The sequence below is a fragment of the Neofelis nebulosa genome, chromosome 1 (genome assembly GCF_028018385.1).
Source record: "Neofelis nebulosa isolate mNeoNeb1 chromosome 1, mNeoNeb1.pri, whole genome shotgun sequence".
NCBI classification, from domain to species: domain Eukaryota; kingdom Metazoa; phylum Chordata; class Mammalia; order Carnivora; family Felidae; genus Neofelis; species Neofelis nebulosa.
In genome coordinates, this window is record NC_080782.1 from 124,810,830 (window position 1) to 124,827,364 (window position 16,535).

At 43.7% G+C, this 16,535-nt stretch overlaps 1 protein-coding gene, 1 long non-coding RNA gene and 1 other non-coding gene across 5 annotated transcripts in view; 2 read left to right on the forward strand and 1 right to left on the reverse strand.

Moving 5' to 3' along the window:
• Positions 1 to 16,535, forward strand: part of SIL1 (SIL1 nucleotide exchange factor) — a 308,739-nt gene that overhangs the window by 28,373 nt on the left and 263,831 nt on the right. The window lies entirely within an intron of this gene.
• On the forward strand, positions 6 to 8,947 carry LOC131503880 (uncharacterized). Its single transcript, XR_009257685.1, has 3 exons — positions 6 to 131; positions 646 to 698; positions 8,539 to 8,947. It is a non-coding gene; the product is annotated as an uncharacterized LOC131503880 (long non-coding RNA).
• On the reverse strand, positions 14,168 to 14,274 carry LOC131489379 (U6 spliceosomal RNA). Its single transcript, XR_009250518.1, has one exon. It is a non-coding gene; the product is annotated as a U6 spliceosomal RNA (small nuclear RNA).

A 16,535-nucleotide genomic window follows, 5' to 3' on the forward strand; every position in this document is an offset into this window, starting at 1 on the left:
TTTGTGTGAATATATGCATGCGTCTGTGCTTTCAGAGAAGAGACAGGAAGTGATTCAGGCTATACAGATACAGGACCTAAGGAGAGAGAGGGACCCAATGACCTGGTGACTACTGGACACAGATTAGTCAGGTAAGAGGCAGGATTTGTGTGGAAAGAAGGCCAGCCATCATGGATAAGGCTGAGTGGTGGGTCATGTTGTTATGTCACTGAAAATAGTCACCTCTGTTAGATATAGGGCTTTCAGTGTGATAAGGAGGAAAACCTAGATTATGGTTTCTGCATTTCTTAGTTAAAAAAAATCCTTCATAGTCAACCTTGTTAACCTCCATTCTTTAAAATTCTGAATTTGTTTTGGTGAGTTGATTTATGTGGTCTTTTACCTGTAATAGCAACTACTTTTCCACTTTCTTATCCTTGCAAAGACAAAATTGTTAGAAATAATAACAAAAAAGAAAAAGGAAAATTTCTAGAAAAAAAATGCAGCCAGATGAAAGGCAAAAAAGGATTAGGGTAGTTCCATTAGCTCCGAGTTTGACCTCATAATAATCAGAAGGTTGGCCCTAAGGGACACTAGGTCTCTAAATTTCTTGTGTGACTTTACCTTTCTCCTCCATCTATTCTTTCCTTGCTTCCCTTCTTGAAGGCTTTTGCCCCTGAGGTTGATCCATTCCTCTCCTCCCTGGACAAGAATCACAGGTAAAGAAATGTTTAATCGTTTACTCAGTCAGTCAGCCAATCAGCATTTACTGAACATCTGCCATTTTCCAGTTCCTGTTTAGGTGCTGCAGATAAAGTCAGAGCATTAGAGATCACTGCCTGCCCAAAGCTTACAATCTAGTGGGGAAAAGAGACAGTGGTATAGGTATCCTTTGGCAGATGTCAGAAGACAGCTAACCCAGCCCGGGGAGTCACAGAGAGTACTACAGATGGCAGTGTTCCCTCTGGATGATCCTAAGAGCTTACAGGAGAAGAGGGATCCCTCTTCCATCCCTGGACTCTACTCCTCTTGCTGTTTCTCTGTAATAGCTATCTAGATCAGAGTGGATCCCTGCAGTTGTCCTTGTTATTTCTCAAAAGCATAGTTGGATTGGCAAGGATATAGAGAAATTGGAATCATCATACGCTGCTGGTGGGAATGTAAAATGGTGCAGCTGCTTTGAAAAACTGTCTGGCAGTTCCTCAAATGATTGAACATAGAGTTAGTTTATGATTCACCAATTCTACTCTTAGAGGTATATACCCAAGAAAATGAAACTGTGTGTCCATACAAAAACAAATTTTTGTAGCAGCATTATTCATAGGGGCTAAAACACAACTCAAATGTCTAACTGACAAATGGATAAGCAAAATGTGGAATATCTATATAGCGGAATATTATTTGGTCAAAAAAAGGAATGAAGTACTAATTCATGCTACAACATGAGTGAACCTTGAAAATGTTACATTAAGTTAAAGAAGTGGAACTACATATTGTTTGATTCCATTCATATGAAACTCCAGAACAGGAAAATCTGTAGAGACAGAAAATAAATAAAGGGGAGGAGGGTTGGGGTACCTGGTGGCTCAATAGGTTGAGCATCTGACTCTTGATTTCAGCTCGGGTCATGATCTCATGGTTTGTGAGGTGGAACTCAGAATGCAGAGCCTGCTTGGGATTCTCTCTACCCCTCCCTCTGCTCCTCCCCTGCTAATGTGCGCACTCATGCGCGCGCGTGTGTTCTCTCTCTCTCTCTCTCAAACAAATAAACATTAAAAAAAAGAGGAGGGCGGTGATAGCTAAAGATTATAGGTTTCTTTTTGAGGTGGTGAAATATTCTCAAATTGTGATGGTTACACTTATCTGTGAGTGTAATAAGAAACCATTAATTCTATACTTGAAATGGGTGACTTGTATGATATATGACTTATATACCAATAAAGCTATTAAAACAACAATGAAAAAGCATACTTGGGGAGCTGAAAGACATGCATTCTGATTAAAATTGTGGTCTGCATGGTCATTTACAATTTTAAGGACTAGAAAAAACTTTTTATTCTGGGTCCTGTGGCCCCTCAGAGCTCCTTCCTTAGTATACAGAGAAAGTTAATGCATCCGGGTGGGCAGCCTGAACAGATTCAGAGGAGTAGACTATGCATTCCTGTCCTACTTCCTAACTTCACTCCCTCATAATGATTTGGTTGAACATTTATGGTATGCCTACTGTGTACAATATTTATGGACATGAAAAAGACAGTTTCTTTATTCCCTCCAATGGCTAAAATTAAATCATTAATATAATGCTCTCTATATAAACAAATAAAGCTCTTTAGAAGATAGGCAGTGTGACACAAAGAATCGTTTCAAGGCCATCTTGGGATTCTGGACTCCTTCTGTAGCATGTAGGGAAACATCACAATGACATCAGCTAGAGCAAGACCAATTCTCAGTCCTTCTTGATGTTGAGCAAGTTCCAAGACTTGACTCCCTCCTCACATGCCTCCAATCACCTCTTTATTTGGTTTCTAGACTCAATTAGTCTATTTCCATACCCTTCATTTTCTCACCAACTCCACCCCCATGATGTCCAAATTGGCCCTCCGATGCTGAAACCATTTGCCAGAAATTCATTAAGCTGAACACATGGGAAATTACAGAGGAGATTTCACTTGTCACTTAGGCTCAAATATAGAAAGTAATTTTAAAAGGACAGTGGCAAGAGGCTATTTTTATCTTGCTTGTTTGTGCTGAGTTTTCTTATCTTGCTGTCTCTCACCCTCTTCCTAGCTACCTCTTTTCTCCTTCTTTAAATTGAATGTTGGCCTTTTAAATGTTTGTCTCACATTCTCTTACCTTGTTTTATGGAGTCTTCTCTTTCTGTCATCATTCATTCAGTCAGCACATATTGAGTATTCTACCAAGTAGCAGGCCGTGTGGTAGGCACTAGGGAGGGATAGTATGATGAATAAGATAGACATGATCCTTACCATTATGGAGATTACGATCTGGTGAAGCAGGTGGACATCAGGTAGAGTGACTACAGATTTGGTCACAGCAAAGACTTGAGAGTTACTTGTGCTTTTAAAAAAATTTTTTTTAATGTTTATTTTTAGAGAGAGAGAGGCAGACTGCAAGTGGGGGAGGGGCAGAGAGAGAGAGAGGGAGAGACAGAATTAGAAGCAGGCTCCAGGCTCTGAGCTGTCAGCACAGAGCCCTAAGCGGGTCTCCAGGGACCATGATATCATGACCTGAGCCTAAGTAGGATGCTTAACTGACTGAGCCACCCAGGTGCCCCTGCACTTTTCTTTTTTTTTTTTTTTTTTTTTTTATTTTTTTTTTTATTTTTTTTATTTTTGGGACAGAGAGAGACTGAGCATGAACGGGGGAGGGGCAGAGAGAGAGGGAGACACAGAATCGGAAACAGGCTCCAGGCTCCGAGCCATCAGCCCAGAGCCTGACGCGGGGCTCGAACTCACAGACCGCGAGATCGTGACCTGGCTGAAGTCGGACGCTTAACCGACTGCGCCACCCAGGCGCCCCAACCCCTGCACTTTTCTGATGTTAAGTGTACCCTGCATGTTTGTAGGGCTAGGGGATAAACCTAATATTCACAAGGAATGCAAAGAAACCAAAGACCCAGGTTTCTGTGTGATCTAGTCAAGCCCCTTGGGTAGAGAGAACATGGATTTGGGAGTAAGATGTCGATGAGATTCTGGCTCCACCACCTACCTGTCAGCTGTTTGACTTTAAGTGACCTCTGGACTTCAGTACCTTCACCTATAAAATGGGAATTAGAGTCTCTGCATTTTAGGTTGTTGTGAAGATGAAATGAGATGTCATATATAAGGGACCAGGCAGGTGCTCAACCTATGTCACTTCCTTTCTCATGACTCCCTAGCCCACTATGAATCACACAATAAAAAAAAAAAAAAAAAAAAAAAAAAAAAAAAAGAGGGGCACCTGGTGGCTCATTCAGTTATAAATGTCTGACTCTTGATTTCGGTTCAGGTCATGATCTCACGGTTTGTGAGTTTGAGCCTCACATCACGCGGAGCCTGCATAGGATTCTCTGTCTCCCTCTCTCTCTACCCCTCCCCTGCTCACTCTATCTCTCTCTCTGTCAAAATAAAGAAATAAACATTAAGAAAAAAAAAAAAGAGCCCAGTTTCTGAGTTGGTGGGAAATGAAGTTCCTCGAATAGTATTCACCAATCATATGCCCAAAGATATGGGTTATAACTATACTGGTTATACTGTAAGTTGTTCTATACATGCAACTTATGACAGTCAAATCACTCCCTTCTTCTGGGGTAAGGGAAAAGCAGTAAAAAATGAAGTTACAGGGAAAAGACTGAAATGAGATATAACAAAGGACTTCCTAGCCATGAGGGCTGAAAGTGTGAGTGGATGCCAGAGGGAGCTGCAGAATCTTCTTTTCTATTAGTGTCTGGACTAGGCTAGGGCAGGCCTACTTGGAGGTCAAGAATAAACCTGCCCACCTCTTCCTCTCCCACTCAGCCTAGGGGATCTTTGCGGGAGGAATTGCAGTTCCTCTTCCTTTTGCAAGTCAGGCGTGCTCTGGGGAGATGGATGCTGCCAAGAAAGCTTATTGCTTGTGAGGAAAGGAAAAATGGCAGCTGCCATTTCAGGCACTTAGTGAGTACACTAAATCGAGAAGCTGCTGTTTTGGTTTACCTGGTTCCTCCTCTCTGATAAAGAAGAAATCGCTTCAGAGGTTCCTTGGAGCCAAAAAGGAAGCCCAAGCTCCACCTGTGGAAATTGGCAAAGCAACACTCAAAGGAATAAACTGGGTTCCGTGGGCAGCATCAGAATTCGTAGATGGCTCCCTCCGATCCCTTCCTGCCATCCACTCCTGGGAAATTTCAGGTTGCCTTTGTTCTGCAGAACTCTTTTCATTTCAAAGGGGATGAGTTTAGTTGTCCTTTTTTTCCTTCACTATTTTTTTTCCTCTTCCTTCCCCTTTCCTTGTTCTTGATTTCCCTCCCCTCTCTCTCTTCCCTCCTTTGCCTTTTTCTTCTCCTTCTCCTCCCTCCTCCCAGTCTCCATTTCACCTGTTGGATCTCATTGCCCACCTCACTGGGATTTGTTTTAGGAACTTTAGAATTCCTTCTTGCTCTAAAGGAGCAATGTTATCCTGATGACAAAGTTGGTATATTATGTATTACAAAGCTCAACACCAAGTATAGTCAGGTGCATTGGGAAAGACCTTACATGCAGGATTTTCAGACCCTTTCATATGCTAATGGTTGTGAATGTTCAAGAAGAGTCATTAGAGTATTGGAACCCAATGGGGCGCTTGGGTGGCTCAGTTGGTGAGGCGTTTGACTTCAGCTCAGGTCATGATCTCACGGGTTGGTGAGTTTGGGCCTTGCATCAGGCTCTGTGCTGACAGCTCAGAGCCTGAAGCCTGCTTCAGATTCTCTCTCTCTCTTTCTCTCTCTGCCCCTCCCCTGCTTGTGCTCCCCGCTTTCAAAAATAAATAAACATTAAAAAAAAAAGAATATTGGAACCAAATTTCCCAAACCTCTTTGACCTTTTTATCTCCCCCCATCCCCAAGAGCATATCCTGAGACACGTGACATGGCCTTTAGAAAACATTTCAGAAACTATGTTATGTGTTAGATTTTTAAAAAATACTGTAACATTCATTATTTGATTTCTATATCTACATTATAGGTAGGACAGGGAGGTTATAATAACTTCACTTTACAAATGAGTAAAGCTGAGCTCAGAGAGGTTACAAGCCTCGCTCATAGTAATGTAGCTAGCCAGCAAGCAACAAAGCTAGGTCTCCTTATATGTGGCTCTATTCTCTCTGCACTGCCTTACACTGCATTTAAGGTAATATATATGTGACATCATAACATGACATGTGATATGAGGCATCTAGAGGATATACATACTACAATTGATGAATTGTAACATTTTGTCCCTATTCAACTGAATATGTACACATCTGTTATGTGTATCACTAATCACTAGTCCAAGTGTTGGGGCTAGAGCAGTGACCAAAATAGACAAAAACACAAATTATTGCCTTCATGGAGCATATATTCAAGGGGAGAGATAGAAATGAGAAGATAAATATGTAAAATATATTTTATTATATATGTTATATAATCATAAGGGCTAAGGATAAAAATAAATTAGGGAAAAGAATAGGCACACATGGGAGCTGTAGTTCAGGTGTGCAGAGGGTCAAGGAAAGCTACTTTGAAAAGGCTATATGTGGGGGGACTTGGGTGGCTCAATCGGTTAAGTGTCTGTCTCTTGATTTGGCTCAGGTCCCGATCTCAAGATTCGTGGGATTGAAACCCGCATGGGGTTCTGTGCTGACAGTGTGGAGCCTGCTTGGGAATCTCTGTCTCCCTCTTTGCCCCCCACCCCCACACTCTCTCTCTTTCTCAAAACAAATAGATAAACATTTATTAAAAGAAAAAAAAATAAAAGGCTACATGTGAATACAAGACCTCAACAAGATAAGGGAGCAATCGTGCAGAGATTTAGGGGTAGCTGGGATGGGGCTCCAGCAGACAGAAAAGCAAATTCAAAGGGCCTGAGTGAAGCAGGAGTGAGCCTTGGGTGAGGCTGAGCTGGGGAGAGGGTGGGGTAAGTAAAGGATGAGGTTAAAGAGGTTGAGGGGGTGGGGTCCACATATTAGATGTTATAAGGAAATGGAGTGATATAATGCAGATGATACGCCATGATATAATAATAATAATACCATATGACAGATTTATTGTGTTGCTGCATAACAAATTACCCCAAACTTTGAACATTTATCTGAGTTTCTGAGGGTAAGGAAATAGGAATAACTCAGCTGAACTGACTCAGGGTTGCTCATGAGTTTGCAGTCAGGCCGTTTGCCAGGGCTGCAGTCATCTGAAGGCTTCCTAAGAGGATCTGCTTCCAATCTCACTCATGTGGCTGTTGACAGAAGGCCTTAGTTCTTTACTGCATGAACCTCTCCATAGGGCTGTTAACAACAAGGCAACTGGCTTCCTTCAGAACAAGTGATGAGGGAAAGAGGCAGAGAGAGGGAGAGGGAGAGAGGAACAGCCGCAGAGAAGGGAGCCACAGTGTCTTTTTTAATCTAATCTTGGAAATTACTCACCATTACTTCTGTCCTATTCTGTTGGTCATAGATTAATGCTTGTACTTTGTGGAAGGGGGATTGTAAGTGGGTGATTCTCAGGACATGGAGATCATTGGGGATCACCTCCGAGGTTGGCTACCTCAACTGATTTGCGGGAAATCTCGAGCTAACTATTACTTTAAGAAATATCAAAAATAGGTGCCAGGCATTATAGGTGGCCCCTATAACACTGGAGCTCACAAACCTATCTGGTTGAGGCCTGAAAAGGTACCACACGGCAGGAACTTCAGAAACCCGTTGAGAGTCTGAAGGCCTTATTTCGATTCTGCATGAGCAAGCTCATTTCTTCAAAACCCCACTTCCTCTAGGCCTGGCCTCATTATTTCATTCACCCAATTAATATAACTTGGAATAATCTTACTTAAACCTGCAAAGAAAACAAAATGTTTTGAGGAAAGCTATAGAACTTCAAAGGCAGGCTGAGACCCCTCTGGGCAATTTAACCTTGAGACAACACTGGACTTTGATGAAGGGCAGAGCCAACCTCCTTGTCTCTCCAGAAGCCTTAGGTACCTTCCTGTGAAAGAGAGGCATCCTGCCTTGTCTAAGGAGAATGGTGACAGTGAACAGAGCATTGCTCTGTCACTGAGGCCTGTTACTGGGTCCGTCCAGAGACGAAGACATGGCTCTTCTGAGACCTAGGTGGGCCCCCTTCCCAACTGCCCTGCTCTCCCTTGGTTGTGCAGACAGAGTCATCCAGTTTCCTAAATTGAGCAGCAGATGGCATCACAGCCTCAGGAGCGAGCAGCTGAAGCTGCTGGCAAAAGCAGGGCACTATTAGCAACTCAGGCTCGTGCTTGGCATCTGGGGGCTCCTGGGGGTGGGCTGCTTCCCCAGCTCTCAGCTCAGAGGAGTTTCTGTGCTGTGCCTGCAGATTGAGATATTGTCAGGCCCGCATCTCAGGGAGCAAAGCCTGGAGCCCCCAGTTAGGAAACAGATGGTGAACACAGGGTCTTTTCTATGATCTTTACTGAAAAAGATGAAAATAAGGGACTGCTGTTCCCAAAGCAACTGTATTTTTCCATCACTGCCTGTCCCTACTCCTGAGGGTCGCATTGAGTATATTCTGGTTTGAGGGCTGGTAGGTTCCTGGCAGAAGCCTCCTAGGCCAGATGGGGCCAGAGATAACTTGACGGATCATTCAGGGAATCCCAAGAGCTCAAAATTGAATCCTCTTTATTCCCCCCAGTGACCCAAATGAGACAGGCAGGGCTCAATCCTGCAGGCTTTTTTATCCCTGCCTTCCTCTCCTTCCCTGTCCACGTGTTTGACTCCTCTTCCTCCTCATGTCTCTGTTTGACTTTTTCTCTCCTTACTTTTCCTCTGTCATTTCTATCCATTTATGTCTTTCCTTCTGTGGATCTCTTTATTTCTCTGTTCCAGGGTAGAGAAAAAAGCCAGTTGCCTGGATGAAGTGGTTGTAGGCACTGGGCTGCAAGACCATCTTCCATCTTCCTCTCTCCCCCCCACTTCCTGCTGCTGCTTGATGGCTAGTCTCGTGGAGACCTAAACAAAGGGAGGTCCAGATGTCACCAAGAAAATATATTCTCTTTCCCCTGAGGCTGTGCTCCTTGCTTTGCAGTTGCAGACACAAAAGCCCTCAGGGGCTTCCCAGTAGGACTGAGATCCACTGAACCCCCTGTTCACTAGGCACCCATATATGCCACTAGAATGTGAGCCTAAGGGCAGGGTGTTGGCTACCTTGTTCACTGCTGTATCCAAAGTATCTAGTATGTAGTAGTTACTCAATAAAAACTTGTTACAAATAAGAATAAAAAATAGAGGAAGACGATGGAAGGTGAGTGCTGACCTCTGTTTTAGGCCTTGGAGTACATTCAAGGTGCCATCCCCATCCATAAAGAGAGAGGAACACCCAGAGAAACAATCACCCATAATCCAGAATGGTATGTACGATGTGGTGGTAGCAGAAACTGCAGTGGGTACCTGAGTCTGCACAGTGAAGACAGGGAAGGCTTTGTTCACTCACCAATTCAACAATTGTTCTGGAAAGTCCACCGGCACTAGACTCTGGGTTGTAACTGGGAATAAGGTCGGGCCTAGTTGAGTGTGGGAAACACATGAGCAAACAAATATGTAGTAAAGGACCAGATAAATGCTGTCGTAGGGGAAATAATGGGCAGTGAGGGCAAGAAAGCAGAGGCAGCTTGATTCATCAGGGGGGTTCTGGAAGGCTCTGTGGTGAAGTGAGTCCAGGCCAAGATCTGCCTGAAGGGTGAGTAGAAATCAGCTGGGGGAAAAGGAGGGAAAGGGAGTTCCAGCCAAGGGAACATTATGTAGTCAAGAGAGAACAGGCAAGTTTCAAGGACCTGAGTAAAAGTGTCAGGAAATCTGGCTGGATTACCAGTAGGGTGGTGGGTAGGGCTGGAGGATGTGAAGCAAGAGAAGTGGGTGGGAGTGGGGTGCAAGAAGCACCCAAACCAGGTTGAGTTATGACTTTACCTTCAGTGCATGGGAAACCATTTGAAAATTTTAAGAAGGGAAGTGATAAGATCATGTTTGCATTTTATAAAGGTTACTGTGGGTGCAGTGTGGGCACTGGATGGTGTAGGGCCAGGGAGACATCCTAGAGACTAGTGAGGGAGCAGTCCAGGCAGGAAATGATGGCCTGAGTGATGATGAAATCAGTGGGGCTGGAGATCATGTTTGAGCAAAGCTTGAGGATAATTAGGAGTTTTCCTGAAGAAAAACTTGGAGTAGAGAAGATGCTGGCATTCCAAAGAGAGAAAATGCACATGCAAAGATTTCAAGAATTTGCCATATTTGGGGAAGTGCATGGGGTTATATATATGTAGCCTGTGACAGGGCACAGGCGTAGGTAGTGGGAGATGAGGTAGAGAGGAGCTAACCTTTGCTGAAGAGCCTGGGAAACCCAGGGTCAGTCCACACCCATTTTGTTAGAGTTGGGGGAAGACAGGGTAGGTAAAGCCATACTCTCCAGACATCTGAATTATCTGCAGAGGTTCCAGAGGGTCCTAGTCCCTTTAGGCATTTTCAGAACAAATGTGTCACCTAGAAACTGAAAGACAAGGGCAAACTGTATGTCAGGAGGTGAAAAAGGATGTGGGAACTGGAGTAAGCAAGTGGGTCAAGTCAGGAAATGGGGACAATGGGAGACACTTCCTGCCAAGCAGAGAGGTGAGCAAGGATGGGTGAGATAGGTCCCATCAGAACCCAGAGATCCCACTTCCAGCATTGTCTGGTTCCTGTACTCACGCTTCCCAGTTCTGCCTCCAGGCCTCAAAGACCTTCTTACAGACATCTCCCCCAAAGAAGAGATTAGAAAAAAGGTAGAGAGCAGGGACCAATCAGCGTAATGGTTGAGCAGTTGGGCTCTGCTTCTTCCTTAGTTTGTAATAGGGCAAACCTCTTACTGGGGTCATTTTCCTTACTTGTGAAGTGGGGATGATAATGCCTACTTCATCAGTACTGAACGATGGATATGAGGTAATGTGAACAGGAAACTTACACAGTGAGAGTTCTCGGTAAATCTCGGGTGTTATTAACATTTTGGTATGAGACAAATGGGACAGGGGTTGGGGGCAGAGAGAGATAGGAAGGGATGTAAGTAAGGAGGGCTGAATGGAAGAGCAGTGAGTTCCAGTCTATGCAGAATTCCTCAGAATTCCATGGTCTATGGGACAAAATCCTCTACCAAGGCTTATTCCTGCCTACCTGTCCTGCCTCATCCCACTGGTCCCAACCTCACTTTACAGCCTAAACATAATCCCACCACCTATGATTCTCAGAACATATCAAGTTCTCGAAGCCTTTCCATGAGCTGTTAGGGAGAAAAAATGCCCCTCAAACCTGTCTTCATACTAAAAATCAGGAAGCTGCCAGATACCTGGAACAGATGTTAGGAAGGGACTCAGGGTATGTTTATTATGGGGAAAGGGTGGGGGGCTAAGGGAGGGAAGAGCAGGGGAAAGTTAATATGGTTCAAATAAATGGCATTTGACCTAGTACTTAGGTGAGGCAAAGGGGTGGGCAGGCTGATGTGCATGCTTCTCTTGGTGGTGAGGCCAAGACTGGAGGAGAGGAGAGAAAAGGCAGAGGTTTAAGGGGTTTCAGACCTGCATATCCCTGCTCTTCTGCCTCCTCCCCTGTTATCTCTTTCCTTCCTTCCTTTAGGATCTAAGTTCCCAAGGCAGGAGTTGCAAGCCTGAGTGTGTTGCCCACGGGCTTACTTATTCCTGTTCGGAGCTGACACCCCCGGATACAAAGGTCAAGTTATAATACAGTGTGGGGAACGTGGTATGAAGACTTGTGCTAATGGATTATTGGCAGCCTGTGGGCTTTGCAGAGGTAGGGAGCTGGGCCTTGGCAAAGGAATAGATTATCACACGGGAAAAGGTTTCCAGGAGGTGAGCTCCAGGAAGGAGCTCATCCTTCTCCATTTCTCCATCTCCAGAACTGAGCTCCTGTACCTCCTCCCAACCCACCCTGGGACAGTCCATAGAATCTTTGACTATTAGAGCTAAAAGATATCTTAGTGATCTTTCAGGTCATCCCAGTCTTTCGAATTTTATGTTTGGAGAAACAGAGCCCCAGAGGGAAGAAGAGGCTTGTCTAAGGTCTCTCAATAGATGAAGAACTCAGTCAGATCTCAGAGTTTCAGACTTGTCTCTGCTCACATTTCCTAGTTCTACTTTGCCTCAACCTCAACCACTTTGGCCCCCATCCTCCAGCCCCACCCACAGGGGCTGGATTTGTTTTTGTTTTTGCTTTTGTCTTTTCTGGGTGAGGATCGAGAAGGATTTTTACCTAACCCCTTGTTATCCAAAAATAATAACTGCAAGTATTCCTTATCGAACATTTACTATGTGTCAGGCACAGTTCTAGGTGCAGGGGATATAAACTAAACAAAGTTTCCCCTTGCATGCAGCTCACATTCTAGGGTAGAGACAAAAGTTAAATAAACATGTAATGGGGTGTCACCTGCTAAGTAAGTGCTATAAAGCAAATTGAGGTTGGAAAGGAGGGTTGAGTGTGACTAGAAGGAGGCTATTTTAGATAGTTACCTATCTAAATGTATACTATCAGGATGTATTTTTTTTTTATTTTTTAAGATTTACTTATTTGTTTTTGAGAGAGAGAGAGAGAGAGAGAACGAGCTGGGGAGGGGCCAAGAGAGAGAAGAAGACACAGAATCTGAATCAAGCTCCAGGCTGTGAGCTGTCAACACAGAGCTCGGTGTGAAGCTTGAACCCATGAACCATGAGATCATGACCTAAGCCAAAGTCGGACACTCAACCGACTGAGACACCCAGGCGCCCCTATCTAGATGTATTAGTTACCTATTGTTGTGTAACAAATTACTCTAAAGCTCAGAAGCCTAAAACAGCAATTATTGTCTCACAGTTTCTGAGGGTCAAGAATTCAGAAGTGGCCTAGATGGGTCATTCTAGCTCAGGGACTTTCTTGACGCTGCGGTCAAAATGTCAGATGGGACTGCAGTTACCTGAAACCTCAACAGGGGGCTGGAGGACTCTGTTCCAGGATGGTTCACTCCAATGGCTGTTCACTGGACACTTCAGGTGCTCACCCTCCTCCTGGGGCTGTTTGAGTATCCTGGTGACATGGCAGCACGTGCGTTCCTAAGACGGAAAACAAGGGGAAGACACAATGTCTTTTTTAAAAAAACTTAATATTTAGGAATAACTTTAGATTTACAGACAAGCTACAAAGATAGTACAGAGAGTTCCCGTACATACTTCTCCCAGCTTCTTCTAATGTTAATATCTTATATAACCATGCTACATTTCTCAAAATCAAGAGATTAATGTTGGTACACTACTATTAACTAAACTACATACTTTATTCAGATTTTACCTGTTTTTCCATTAATGTCTTTTGTGTTCCAGTACCCAGTCCAGGAGATTATGTTGTGTTCAGTCAGTATGTTTCTTTAGTCTTCTTTGATCAACAATAAGAGTTTCCTACTCTTTCTTTTTCATCATCTTTTCTTTTTAAAAAAAATTTTTTAATGTTTATTTATTTTTGAGAGAGAGAAAGAAAGACAGAGCACGAGCAGGGGAGGGACAGAAAGAGAGAGGGAGACACGGAATCCGAAGCAGGCTCCAGGCTTGGAGCTGTCAGCACAGAGCCCAATGCGGGGCTCAGACTCATGAACTGTGAGATCATGACCTGACCTGAAGTTGGACGCTTAACCGACTGAGCCACCCAAGTGCCCCTCATCGTCTTTTCTTTCAAGTTTTTATTTTAATTCCAGTTGGTTAACATACAGTGTAATATTAGTATCAGGTGTACAGTATAATGGCTCAACACTTCCATACATGACCTGGTGCTCATCACAAGTGCACACCTAATCCCCATCATTTATTTCACCCATTTCCCCCATCCACCTCCCCCCTAGTAACCATCAGTTTGCTCTCTATAGTTAAGAGTTTGTCTCTTGGTTTGTCTGTCTTTTCTCCCCTTTTCTCATTTGTTTTGTTTCTTAAGTTCCACATATAAGTGAAATCATACAGTATTTGTCTTTCTCTGACTTTTTTGCTTAGCATAATACTCTTTACCTCCCTCCACAATGTTGCAAATGGCAAGATTTCATTCTTTTTTGTGGCTGAATAATATTCCATTGCATATATACGCACCACATCTTCTTTATCCATTCATCAATCGATGGGCAGTTAGGCTGCTTCCATAATTTGGCTATTGTAAATAATACTGCTATAAACCTAGGAGTGCATGTATCCCTTTGAATTAGTGTTTTTGTTTTCTTTGGGTAAATAAATACCAAGTCATGAGGTTGCCAGATTGTAGGGTAGATCTATTTTTAACTTTCTGAGGAACTTCCACACTGTTTTCCACAGTGGCTGCCCTGTTTGCATTCTCATTAACAGTGCAGGAGTGTTCCTTTTTTTCCACATCCTTGCCAACACTGGTTGTTTCTTGTATTGTTGATTTTAGCCGTTTTGACAGGGGTGAGGTGATATCTCATTGTAGTTTTGATTTGCATTTCTCTGATGGCAAAAACATGGAACACCTCATGAATTTGCGTGTCATCCTTGTGCAGGGGCCGTGCTAATCTTCTCTGAATCGTTCCAATTTTAGTATATGTGCTGCCAAAGCAAGCACTGTTTTTCATAATCTTGACAATTTTGAAGAGTACTGATCGGGTATTATGTAGAATGTCCCCACATTTGAGTTTGCCTGATGGTTTTTCATTGCCAGACTAGGGTAATCCCAATGCCTTTTATGACCTTGTCTTACAAGTCACATGCCGTTACTTTTACCGTATTCTATTATTTAGAAAGTAGACACTAAATCAAGCCAATACTCAAGGGGATGGGGGGGAGGATGAAGTTCTGTCTCTTGAAGGGAGGAGTCTCAGAGGTTTTGTGGACATATTTTAAAATCACCACAGGGGAGTCATGGAAGGCCTCCCTTATACAGTGACATTTGAACAAAACTTGAAATAAGCAGGGGTCCAAACCATGGAGAGATCAGGGTAAAGCTTTGTAGGCACAGGGGACAGCCAGGAGGGCCTGAGGCAAGAGTGTACACAGCAATGTTTAAGAATATGTCAGGCAGCAAGGGGAAGAATGGTAGGGCGTGAGGTCATTAAGCTTGTGCACTGGGGATTAAGGAGGTAATGTAAGGTTTTGTAGGGCATAGTTAGGATTTGGATTTTATGCTGATGAAATGGGAAGCTATTGAAGGGTTCTGAGCAGAACAGTGACATGATTTTAAAAGGATCACTCTGGCTGCTGTATGCATATACCGCAGATGGGAAGGATAGAAGTTGGGTATCAAACGAAGAAGAACTCAGTGTTCTTCCAGAAGGAGCCTCTTTCCATAGTCAAGGGGAGAGATAATGCATATGCTCTCAGTCCCTAACTCAAGGACCATTATGAGGATAAAAGAAGATAACATAGTTAGGGTATGTAGCACACAGTAGGTGTTAAGCATATCAAAGTCTCAATGAATAGTGTCCTTGAGGAAGAAAATAAGTACCTTCCATTTTCTGGAAGAAAAGGAAAGTCTGGACATTGTCCTTCTTTTATGTCCAGCATGTGGCCTGGCTCTAGGGATACAGAGAAAAAACTGAGTTCTTGACTTTGAGGAGCACATACTCTGGTGGGTTGAACTTTCCTGCAAGAAATAATCCCACCTCGACTGGCCAAGTGCTACAAGGATTTGGTACAGGAGGCTCTGGTAGGCCTAGCAAGAATGCCTGATTTGGGGAAAATACCATAGGACTCATCTGACACCCAACTTCCACCGTTGCCACCTGTAGTGTATTCATAGAGAAGCCAGACTTCAAACTCGAAGCTGTCTGAATCTTGGGACCCATATTCCTAGCCACTTTGATACACTGCAAGCCCTGTGGTGACATGGTCCTCCTACACTTATCCATTGGCCTTGCCATTTATGCCCTCAGTAGACGCTGTTATTCAATGGATTGAGGAACTTTCAACATCCTAAAGAGAGAGGGAAAGCGAGGCTTGTTATCTCCCGATTCATATTTACTGCAAATAACATTAAATACACATACGCTGGGACAGGAAATAGCTCTCTGTTGGGTAATAGCTTCCTGTGGCCTCAAGGCTTTGGTGAGGCTTCTCTGGATAAGGATGTAGGAAGGTCAGTGCTGTGGTTCTGGTACCCTTCCCTCACAGGCCCACCAGCACTGGTTCAAAAACCCTGTAAAAAAACTCTGTCCATTTTATAGATTGAGAAAAATGCCCTTTGCAGGGAGAAGGCTTTGGGACAAGACTGGACATGCAACAGTAGAAGTTGACCTCTGAAATTACCAATTTCAATTCATTTGGATGAGCTCTTCTCAAGAGAAGCATGGGAAAGAGAAGCAAGAGGGAAGAAAAAAAGAAAAGAATAAGAGACAGAAAGTGAGGAGGATACAATTAGTGGATGCCGAATTAATTGTGGGACAGAAAGGGGCGGAACATCTGAGGGAACTTAAAAAAGAAAAAAAGAAAACAGCTGGAAAGGATGGAGGAGAAAATGCATTTCTTCTTCACTAAATACACAGCAGCTGATAACAGTTCCCTCCGTGTGTATGGCAAGAGAGAGCACCTCCAGTACCTGCCCTCAGTCCACCGTTGCCATCACATCACCCTGTGTGGGAGGCAGGGTGGTGCTCACTCCCCAGGAGCTTCTTATCCCTTCATTCCTATGACAAGTATTCTTATTAAGAATCTACTTGGAGTGCACCTGGGTGGCTTGGTTGGTTGAGCATCCAAATCTTGATTTCGGCTCAGGTCATGGTCTCATGGGTCGTGAGATAGAGCCCTATGTTGGGCTCTGTGCTGACAGTGCAGAGTCTGCTTGGGATTCTGTCTCCATCTCTCTCTGCCCTGTTCCTGCTTGTGCTCTAT